Here is a 12487-nt window from a genome sequence, read left to right as displayed (position 1 = left end):
GTGACAACAATCTAAGCAACAGCAACCAGGGCATGATCATCACCAGGGCTGGAAAACCCACAGATAACCCTTTACACACAAATGGTAGCCACCACCATGTGTTTTAATTTAAACGTGCACCCAGGGCAGCCACCAGAAATTTTTTGTGCCCCTTACACAGGTTTAGGCATGCCCCCCCCCCCAGGGCCTGCCAACAAGCCATTCCCCTTCAATCCTGTATATATGCCAGCCCCCCACACACCTATATATATGCCAGCCCCCCTCTCACACCTGTATATACATCAGCCCCCCTCACACCTGTATATATGTCAGCCCCCCACACACCTATATATATGTCAGCCCCCCTCTCACACCTGTATATACATCAGCCCCCCTCACACCTGTATATATGTCAGCCCCCCTCACACCTGTATATATGTCAGCCCCCCTCACACCTGTATATATGTCAGCCCCCCTCATATCTGTATATATGTCAGCCTCCCTCACACCTGTATATATGTCAGCCCCCCTCACACCTGTATATATGTCAGCCCCCCTCACATCTGTATATATGTCAGCCCCCCTCACACCTGTATATATATCAGCCTCTCTCACACCTGTATATATGTCAGCCCCCCTCACACCTGTATATATATGTCAGCCCCACACATACACAAATCTGTAAACACACAAGGCTCTGGCCCCTCCCTGTACACAAACAGCCCCCTCCCTTTCCTTCACAGCCCCTAATTGTAAAGGAAATCTTCCTACCTAGTCCCAGCACCTTTGCACAAAGCTGACATGTTGCTGACACAAAGGAGCACAGTACAGACAGCTCACACGAGGGGTGCACATGCACATAGTAGCCAGAGGTGGCAGTAAAGAGCATGATGGCTGAGCTCAATGACACAGAGCAGCAAAAGCTGCGAGATTGTTTCTATGGTGCACAACACGGCTCCCCTTCACCCGCTCCTGCCTTCTTCTGGCCCGGGCGGTTACAGTTGCCCCTTACAGTTTCATCAGTTGTACCCCCCTGATGGCGGCCCTGCATGCACCGTTCACAGCATTGGTTGTTTTAATTCTGACATTTTTGGTTGCACATGCTGCAATGCCCAGGCTGAAATGTAATAGAGTTCTGAACCTTTGATAGTCCCCACAAACATCAAATATTCTTTCATTTCTGGTTTAGAGCATTCAGAGATTCAGCTTAATGTTACTAAATATCATTTACGGAAAAGAAAATTAAAAAGATACTATCTTAATCATACAGTACAGGACACAGGCTGAATATTCATAGACTTTGGGTTATATGATATCTACAGGGAATTGGACACTGACAATTCTTTTGAGGAAATGTACCTTGGGCAATCCCCCTATAACCTACCATGTCTAATTAATCTTCAGTTTTTCCTGATCCTTGTTTCTGTGCAGAGTCACTGGCTCTCATATATGACCCTTTTCTTTCCTTCATAATGCCGATGGGAAGCAAAAGCTGCAGCTGCCGATGGCAGTCATCTTTTCAGTTCCCCCAGAAGGACTTTTACAGAATCAACATAACTAATCGAAAAGGTATGAGGGGTGTTCTAGTGATTTATGATACTCAGCAGACACACCGTTAATATTTACTGAAGAAAAGGTTTCACAAGATAACAACCAACAGATTATTGAACAGAATGATTTGACAGAGACCAAATATGATATAAATTCTATGCATAGGTCACTCGAGAGATCTAATATATTCCATAAGTCTCCCAGCCCTTGCAATTTTGGCATGTTTGGTGTCCTAATTATTGGCATCTTCCGTACATTACTGTAATTACTTTTTATAACAGCATTTCTGTGGTGACCGGGGAGGGTGAGTCCCACGGCCACACACATGCGCTTGATGGTTAGCTACTTGGTTCTTGGGGCTAGGAGCCCAGGGTCAGGTGGTATTAACCCTTAGTGAGGGCCAGATGGTATTAACCCTCTCTGTCACGTGACGCCACTGTAGTCTTGGTATACCCCGGGAAACTACAGCTCCGGGGGCCTCCGTATCCCCGCTAGTTAGGATGGTAATAACACAGTCCACAACAGGGGGTTAAAACAACAAAGGCTTTACTGGCATGAAGGCAGGTGTCAAAATCTTCACAGCTTTAAACAGAGTGTCAAAATGTTCTGCAGGCAGTCTCTGGATCACACAGCTGATAATGCTTGAGCTTAGTTGATCATATACTGTATATACTCGGCTGCAAAAGCCGGATAGTAATTCAGGGCCTATGCTTAACTAGGCTGAAAAATAGATACACTTACTGGAGTGTCTGTAGACTTGAGGCTTTTTTGCCGGAATAACGGATTGATCTGATAAATGAGCTGAAGTACTGGTTCTGTAATGTTTAGGGATACTCCACTCTTTGCTGTATTTTCTCCTGGAGGCTTCAGGCCTGCAATGCTTCTCTCACTGTGTGTTGCTCTGCTCTGCCAGGAACTGAGGGAAGCATTAGACTGGCTTAAACAGGAAGTACAATCCCTTATAAGGGCCTGATGAGGCTGAAGCTCATTGGTTGAGAGCTGTGGATCATAGAGACTGCCTTGTAGGATAACATAACACAATAAGGTCTTATCTAGCATTTAATCCTCCTGACTCTAATACACTGACTTAACATGAGATGGTTGACTAAACCTCTTAAAGCTATACACACCTAATAAACGTATTATCAACCATAACTATCTGAGTCCCTGCAGGGGAGACCCCACAAGCCGAGGGCCTCAATCTGACAGGGCCTACAGCAAATACCTGTACTGGGACACCACAAACCCCACCACTAAACAGAAGTCGTCCTCGACGATTAAGGCACTGACGGATTGAGGAACGAGGTGACCTTGGGGCCACTAGAAGTCCTGAGGCATTTGTACACCAATGTCCGTTGCAGGCTTATTAGATAAGTGAGATCATTATTTTGTGCAGGGTAAGTGGTTATCTGGGTCCCAGACAGAATACATATCTGTTAAACGTTATCACTCAGTTTTAAACAGCATATTATTGTTAGATCACACTTTTAAGACTGAGCAGGTTTTGGATTGGGCTGCCGGAGGCTTTCTACCCAATGCCTTGGCTACTGGGGCCCTTAGGCTATTAGCTCTTCTCCCCAGAACACACTTTAATATTTGCTAGACATTTTTATTCTATGTCTGAAGTACACAATTAGACATTTCTTAGAGGATACCCTTTTCTTTTTGTAGTGCTTAAGTGAGGGATAGGAGACTTACTGGCCAGGTATGTTCCCATACACTAAATAAGGTAAGTAGGTAACTAGTGACATATTAGTTAGAAATGATGTATACTTGAGATGTATACTAACTGAGGTGTATGTAGTCTATCTACATATATTGTATGTATAATTAATAGATTAATCCCTATATCTTGCTGGGGGATTTCCAAAATTAGGTCTGGTGGATCTACGCAACACCATTTCTGAGTTTTCTGGAGCACTGTTTTCTCCTTGAACACTTGCTTCTTCTGGACTGACAGCTGCACCTTCATCTTGGACAATGGGGGCCTGTGATGGCTCTTGACTTATGGAGCTTTCTCCCACATTAGAAGGTTCTGATGGGACTGCAGCAGGTGAGCGGATGGCTGGAGTAAACTCTGGAGCTTCTGGTGCCAAGACTGAGGTTGATGGAATGGAACTGATTGGCACATAACCAAAGAAGACGTTTTGGTCAGAAGGGAAGAGAGGATCATCTTCGAACATCAGGAGTGGCCTCTCAGGCTCAACTGGCTTGGTGGGCTGCACTTGTGCTGGCTGAACTGGAGGTGGAAGACTTGGTGGTGCAGAAGGAGGCACCAACACAGGCAGGTTCCCTTTGTGACACAGCTTGATCCGATTTCGGTGGACAACTTGAGGTGCATATCCGGCTTTTTGAACTGAGTAGACATCAGAGTCCGGGTAAGGGATGGAAATCACTGTGTATGGTTCAGTTTCCCAAAGGGAGTCCAACTTATGGGTTCTAGGATGCTTCTTCAGCCAGACTTTATCACCAACTTGCAATGGCTGGGCAGAGGCATGGCGGTTGTAGTCCTGTTGCTGCCTATAGTGTGCCTCGCCCATCTTTTTGTTGACTATCTCTCTCGTTTCCTGAATCCTTTTCTGATGTTCCGAGACCCACTCCGAAGAGGCTTGGGGGGAGTGGTTGAAAGGTGCTTGAAGTCCAAAGACCCTGTCTTTAGGCAGTTGACCGTGTCGGCCCATCATGAGGTAAAATGGAGTATAACCAGTGGAACAGTGGATGGTATTGTTGTAGATTTCCAACAATTCAGGCATTAGTTGAGGCCACTCTTCAGGTCGGGATACAGAAGCCGCTCTCAGCATGTGGATAAACACCTGGTTGATCCTCTCACAGAGTCCATTCCCTTGCGGATGATAGGCAGTGGTCCTGAGTTTCTTACAAGCATGGAACTGGCACAATTCTTGAAACAGTTGAGCCTCAAAGGCCGGACCTCGGTCGGACAAGACAGTTTCAGGACATCCAAGTATCTGTACCCAATGGGTGTAGAACTTCTGGGCTGTCGTCTTGGCTGTTAAGTCTTTGACTGGCACAACCACTACCCACTTGGAATAGTGATCCACCATGGTGAGAGCATATGAATACCCGGACCGGGTAGGTGACAGCTTGACATGATCCAAGGCGACCAATTGGTTGGGCCTCGCTCTGAATGGAATGGAGAGGTGCTCGCGCATTCTTGCGACCATTCTTGGTGATATTGCAGACTGCACACTCACTGCACCACTTTTCAACGTCGCTCCTCATTCCAATCCAGTAGAACCGGCGTCGGATGGTGGCTTCTGTTTTATGGACCCCAAAGTGTCCTGACTGGTCGTGGTAGGCATTCAATACCATGGCGGCATCTCTCCGAGGGATCAGAATTTGGTGTAGCCTTTCACCCGACACTGGGTCCAAGAAGTTCCTGTACACCATTCCTTTGTGCACAAATAGTCTTTTCCTCTGACGCCACAATCGCTTCAATTCGTAGTCATTCTGGCCCCGTCGTAACCGGGGAGGTACTCTCCGGGTCAATAAATACTCCTGCAGATCTCCCATAGTCTGACTTTCTTCCTGTAGGGTCCTCCAGGTATACAGGTCTTCCTGGATTGCTTTAGACCCAGATTCACTCCCCTCGCGGGTGACGACCACATCCTGATTCACGAATCTTTGATAGAAGGGAGGCATCTCCACATCTTCCCACTTGTCCTCCACTGGGGGATCTTCGCCAGGAGCCATGCGTGATAGCACATCCGCATTAATATTAGACTTGCCACTTCGGTACTTGATAGAGAAGTCATAGTTGGCCAGTCTGGAGGCCCATCTTTGCTCAAGGGCACCTAGTTTAGCGGTGTTCAGGTGAGCCAGGGGGTTGTTATCGGTGTAGACCGTGAATGAGGTGGCTGACAAATAGTCCTTAAATTTTTCGGTGACTGCCCACACAAGGGCCAGGAGCTCTAACTTGAAGGAACTGTAGTTAGAATCATTCTTCTCAGCCCCTCGCAGATTCCGGCTGGCGTAAGCTATCACCCTCTCTTGTTTTCCCTGCATCTGGGACAACACTGCCCCGAGTCCTTCAAAGCTGGCATCTGTATACAGTCGGAAAGGCTGAGTATAATCCGGATAGGCCAGGATGGGAGGCTCTGTCAATAGATGTTTTAGAGCCTGGAAGGCCACCTCTTGCTCTTTGGCCCATTCCACAGGCAGCTTGCCATTATAGTTCCCCTTCGCCGTGCCTCGCAGGAGAGAGGTCAATGGCTCGGCAATTTGTGCAAAATGAGGAATAAAGCGGCGGTAATATCCTGCAAATCCTAAGAAGCTCCGAATATCCTTAACGGTGCGTGGGATAGGCCAATTCTTGACAACTTCGACTTTAGCTGGATCAGGTTGGACCCCTTCGGCACTGACGACGTGGCCCAGGTAATGTACTTGTGGCTTGAGTAGGTGGCACTTGGAGGGTTTGACTTTCAGACCATGCTGGATCAGTACTTGGAAGACATCGGACAGGTGAGTCAAATGTTCCTGATAGGATTTGGAATACACAATCACGTCATCCAGGTAGAGTAGGACACTCTGGAAGTTAAGGTGTCCCAGACATCTCTCCATCAGCCGTTGAAAGGTAGCTGGGGCATTGCACAGCCCAAAGGGCATACTTTTAAATTCGAAAAGACCCATGGGGGTGACAAAGGCTGTTTTCTCCCTGTCTTCGACGGCCATGGGCACCTGCCAGTATCCGCTGGTCAGATCCAATGTAGAGAAGTAGGCCGCAGAACCCAGCGCGGTGAGTGACTCCTCAATCCGGGGGAGAGGGTATGCGTCTTTATGGGTGATGTCGTTCAATTTCCTGTAATCAACACAGAAACGGATGGTCCCATCCTTCTTCTTAACCAACACCACGGGTGCTGCCCAGGGACTCTGGCTCTCTTGTATTACATCCGCCTCCTTCATGTCGGTTTACAGTTTCTTGACGGTTTGGTACATGCCTGGTGCCACAGGCCGGTGCCTTTCCTTGATGGGGGGTTTATCGCCGGTCAGGATTCGATGCTTAATCATGGAGGTTTTTCCAAAATCAGTTGGGTGTTTGCTGAAGGCACTCTGGCACTCCTTCACCACCTCGATGACCCCTTCGACTTGTTCTGGTGGGGTGAGAGATCCTCCTATTTGCAGTTGGCTCCACCAAGGTTCTGGAGAATTTTCGGTAGCCCCTGACACGGTTTGGGCACTCAGCTGTTGGGCCGCCTTCCGTGAAGAGAGTATGTCACTGGAGTCCAAGAAAACAAGTTGGGCCACTGGAGTGTACTTTGGTAGGGTGGTGGCTACGCCGGACAAATTAACTAGGCGGACTGGGACCCGTCCATTCACCACCGTCACTAGGCTCCTTGCAGCTCGAACCAAAGGAAAATCTTCAGATTGTATGGGCTCCAGTAAGGCCTGATAGTCCTGATTCCTTACACCAGGGCGCGCCCGACACCACAAAATTGTCTCTGTGTTCGGCTGCAGGTTCACGGGCCTCATGTCTTGGATCCGAACTTTACCGATTTCTCCTCTCCGGTTCGCAAACTTCTGTTCTGCTTTCAGAATTTTGAGATGGTGTTGCGCAGTCCTCTGACCTGAGGAAGACATGTGGGGGAGAGAGGCATGCAAGGCATCCAAAATATCACTGAAGCAATGTCTCATTATATTCATCCCCAATATAAACTCTGTGGCCCCTGGTACCGTGACATTAGTGACAATTATACCTTGACCTCTAAGTGTGTGACCTCTCAGCTGAATAGTGGGCTCCCAGTACCCATGTCTGGGAATTGGTTTTCCGTCCCCTGCCAGGACACTAAAATCCATATCATCTGGTTCACACAATGAATCGACATTCCAGTACCTATAGAATAGGCCCTTAGAGATGGTAGACACCTGCGAGCCTGTATCAATCAGGGCCTGCAGTTGGACACCATCTATGGTAACATTTACATAGGGGCAGGATGCAATGTATAAGGACTGTCCTGAGTATATTGGCTCTTCTGCTGGACCTGTGATTCGTTTTCCTGAGGGCCGGTCCTCGACCTCAGGGGACGCCCGTTTAAAGCCCAGCATTGCATCTTCCAATGACCGGGTTTGTCACAGAAATCACAGTAAGGCCTACTAGAGGGTCCCGAGCGAGGCCCGCTAGAGCGGGGAGGAGGGGCAGGAGTAGGTCTCCTAGTCTCTGGAGGCTCTCTAAGTACCCGAGTGGTGTGATTAGCCAACTCCTTTACCACTTGGGTAAGCTGGGCAATATCTTGTCTAATCTCTTGAATCTCAGTAATTGTAGTGGAGGCCAGGGTGACAGCCACGGGTGCGGGGGCTGGTGGTAACAGTGGTGCAGGGCACGCCGCCGCACCCATGGGTTCCGTTTTAGGGTCAGGATGCTCCTCGGGGCTTGCCCCCTGCTCTATAACTTGAAGGGCTAGGCGCTTAAAGGCAGAAAAAGACATATTGGGGTTCTGTACAGCTAACATCTTTAATTGCGCCTTGTCCCATTTATTTTGGACCCCTTCTATGAATCTATCCATCAATAGTTTGTTACCCTGGTCAGGGGTGATATTGTCCAGTTTCTGGACTGCCTCCAGGGCATTCTGCAAGGCTACTGCATATGCCCTTAGTGTTTCCCCCGGCTTTTGTCGCCTCTCGTACAGCCTGAGGCGGACCTCTGAGGGTGAGTGGGACTCAAATACCTGATGTAATCCCTCGAAGATCTGATCTACTGTGGTCTTCTCAGAAGTGGGCCAGGTACGGACTTCCTCACGTGCAGGTCCCTGCAACTGTCCCAAGAGCAACAGCACCTGTTGGTTAGGGGGGAGAGAGTAGAGAGAGAAAATGCTTTGGAAGCTCTCCTGGAAATCCTTGAGGGAAAAGGGATCCCCTCTGTAGTTAGGCAACACAGGCTTCCCCAGGTAGAATGGGGGGGCCCCACTGTCATGACGTCGTACTGGAGGTGATCCCGGAGGGGTAGCTTGTGCAGGAGCCGCAAGAGGATCTGGTATATCACCTGCATCTGGTGATCTTGGGGCTGACATGTTGTAGCCTTGTTTGAGTGCGCTGTCACTTTAAGAAACTTTGAGAGCGCTGTCTTTGAGTGCGCTGTCACTTTAAGAAACTTTGAGTGCGCTGTCTTTGAGTGCGATGTCGTTGAGTGCGCTGTCTTTGAGTGCGACGTCTTTGAGTGCGCTGTCTTTTATTGCCGGACACGTTGCTATGGCTGCGCCCGGCAACTTCCTTTTTTTTTTTGGTCCGGTCAGCAATTGTTTCCTCCGTGCAACACAGAGTGGATTCTCTAGTTCCGGCTTGCACACTGAAAAGGGGTCACCGCCGGGGCTTGACTGGGCGGGGCTGCGACCGCTCCCGCGCGCGGGAAATGCTGGAAACAATTTAACCCCTTCAGGTACAGACTTTCTCCACTTAATAATGGCAGCTAACAGTCTTTCCTTCACCTCCCCCACCACTTGTATATGCGCCTCGCTGAGTAAATTACTTTCAATGACACAGTTCAGATTCTGGGGGGGGGAGGACTTGCTTTAGTGGCTGAATGGTTAAGGCGTACACCCGTATCCTGTTCGTGACGCCAGAAAACGATGTGGTGACCGGGGAGGGTGAGTCCCACGGCCACACACATGCGCTTGATGGTTAGCTACTTGGTTCTTGGGGCTAGGAGCCCAGGGTCAGGTGGTATTAACCCTTAGTGAGGGCCAGATGGTATTAACCCTCTCTGTCACGTGACGCCACTGTAGTCTTGGTATACCCCGGGAAACTACAGCTCCGGGGGCCTCCGTATCCCCGCTAGTTAGGATGGTAATAACACAGTCCACAACAGGGGGTTAAAACAACAAAGGCTTTACTGGCATGAAGGCAGGTGTCAAAATCTTCACAGCTTTAAACAGAGTGTCAAAATGTTCTGCAGGCAGTCGCTGGATCACACAGCTGATAATGCTTGAGCTTAGTTGATCATATACTGTATATACTCGGCTGCAAAAGCCGGATAGTAATTCAGGGCCTATGCTTAACTAGGCTGAAAAATAGATACACTTACTGGAGTGTCTGTAGACTTGAGGCTTTTTTGCCGGAATAACGGATTGATCTGATAAATGAGCTGAAGTACTGGTTCTGTAATGTTTAGGGATACTCCACTCTTTGCTGTATTTTCTCCTGGAGGCTTCAGGCCTGCAATGCTTCTCTCACTGTGTGTTGCTCTGCTCTGCCAGGAACTGAGGGAAGCATTAGACTGGCTTAAACAGGAAGTACAATCCCTTATAAGGGCCTGATGAGGCTGAAGCTCATTGGTTGAGAGCTGTGGATCATAGAGACTGCCTTGTAGGATAACATAACACAATAAGGTCTTATCTAGCATTTAATCCTCCTGACTCTAATACACTGACTTAACATGAGATGGTTGACTAAACCTCTTAAAGCTATACACACCTAATAAACGTATTATCAACCATAACTATCTGAGTCCCTGCAGGGGAGACCCCACAAGCCGAGGGCCTCAATCTGACAGGGCCTACAGCAAATACCTGTACTGGGACACCACATTTCCATTAGGGATGGAATTATGGCATCTGGTGGTGTGAAGGAGCAGTAAGTGTAAGCTTACCCAATGAGGACAATGCAGTCGTTGTCTGGCTTCAGTTTTGGATGGAGTGTGAAAGGGATAAACCATCTGTCCAGGTTTTTATTGGGGAGATTCACTGTCTTTATTTGTCCTTGTGACCATTGTCACTGAGGCAGAAGGGAATGGTTCCAGTGACAACTGTCTTAGGAGATCTTTCCTAAATAACTGTTGCATCTTTGGAATAGGAAGTTAAAGGATACCTCTCCAGTGGGACTTTGACAGCAAAGGAAAAAGCAGATGGGGGCCCAAACCCTTCCCGCACTACAGAATAAAAGTTTTGTCTTTACTAGGTTTTTCCCGATACTACTTCTTTAAGACCGAGTTCAAGTACAGATATTTTTTTTTTGAGTCAGAACCAAATTTTTTTTTTTCTTTACTATATATATATATATATACAGTGATGAAAATAAGTATTTGAACACCCTGCTATTTTGCAAGTTCTCCCACTTGGAAATCATGGAGGGGTCTGAAATTGTTATCGTAGGTGCATGTCCACTGTGAGAGACATAATCAAAAAAAAAAAATCCAGAAATCACAGTGTATGATTTTTTTAACTATTTATTTGTATGATACAGCTGCAAATAAGTATTTGAACACCTGAGAAAATCAATGTTAATATTTGGTACAGTAGCATTTGTTTGCAATTACAGAGGTCAAACGTTTCTTGTAGTTTTTCACCAGGTTTGCACACACTGGAGGAGGGATTTTGGCCCACTCCTCCACACAGATCTTCTCTAGATCAGTCAGGTTTCTGGGCTGTCGCTGAGAAACACGGAGTTTGAGCTCCCTCCAAAGATTCTCTATTGGGTTTAGGTCTGGAGACTGGCTAGGCCACGCCAGAACCTTGATATGCTCCTTACAGAGCCACTCCTTGGTTATCCTGGCTGTGTGCTTCGGGTCATTGTCATGTTGGAAGACCCAGCCTCGACCCATCTTCAAAGCTCTAACTGAGGGAAGGAGGTTGTTGCCCAAAATCTCGCAATACATGGCCCCGGTCATCCTCTCCTTAATACAGTGCAGTCGCCCTGTCCCATGTGCAAAAAAACACCCCCAAAGCATGATGCTACCACCCCCATGCTTCACAGTGGGGATGGTGTTCTTGGGATGGTACTCATCATTCTTCTTCCTCCAAACACGGTTAGTGGAATTATGACCAAAAAGTTCTATTTTGGTCTCATCTGACCACATGACTTTCTCCCATGACTCCTCTGGATCATCCAAATGGTCATTGGCAAACTTAAGACGGGCCTTGACATGTGCTGGTTTAAGCAGGGGAACCTTCCGTGCCATGCATGATTTCAAACCATGACGTCTTAGTGTATTACCAACAGTAACCTTGGAAATGGTGGTCCCAGCTCTTTTCAGGTCATTGACCAGCTCCTCCCGTGTAGTCCTGGGCTGATTTCTCACCTTTCTTAGGATCATTGAGACCCCACGAGGTGAGATTTTGCATGGAGCCCCAGTCCGAGGGAGATTGACAGTCATGTTTAGCTTCTTCCATTTTCTAATGATTGCTCCAACAGTGGACCTTTTTTCACCAAGCTGCTTGGCAATTTCCCCGTAGCCCTTTCCAGCCTTGTGGAGGTGTACAATTTTGTCTCTAGTGTCTTTGGACAGCTCTTTGGTCTTGGCCATGTTAGTAGTTGGATTCTTACTGATTGTATGGGGTGGAGAGGTGTCTTTATGCAGCTAATGACCTCAAACAGGTGCATCTAATTTAGGATAATAAATGGAGTGGAGGTGGACATTTTAAAGGCAGACTAACAGGTCTTTGAGGGTCAGAATTCTAGCTGATAGACAGGTGTTCAAATACTTATTTGCAGCTGTATCATACAAATAAATAGTTAAAAAATCATAAATTGTGATTTCTGGATTTTCTTTTTTTGATTTGGTCTCTCACAGTGGACATGCACCTACGATGACAATTTCAGACCCCTCCATGATTTCCAAGTGGGAGAACTTGCAAAATAGCAGGGTGTTCAAATACTTATTTTCCTCACTGTATATATATATATATATATTTACAATGATTTTTTTGGGGGAGGTGGGGGGGACAGTAATTTTATTTTTTATTATTTTTACAATTTTACTTTAGAATATTTATTACAATGTTTCTTTTTTTTATTAGGGCGGCTTTGGTGAGATATCCTATTTGAAACATGGAAAGGGACTGAGGCTAGAGATTCCCCAGTCCCTTTCTCAGCAGCCTCAGCTGCACTGAAGATGGACAGGAGACAGAGGCTCCTCTCCATTTATATACTGAAGCATTGTAAACACAGTTTACAATGCTCAGTTATTATGAATGGACAAAGTCAGTAATCACTGTGCATTCAAGAAAAGGAA

Source organism: Rana temporaria, chromosome 3 (genome assembly GCF_905171775.1).
Source record: "Rana temporaria chromosome 3, aRanTem1.1, whole genome shotgun sequence".
Taxonomy (NCBI): domain Eukaryota; kingdom Metazoa; phylum Chordata; class Amphibia; order Anura; family Ranidae; genus Rana; species Rana temporaria.
The sequence above is the reverse complement of the archived record's forward strand: the minus strand, read 5'-3'. Positions refer to the sequence as shown.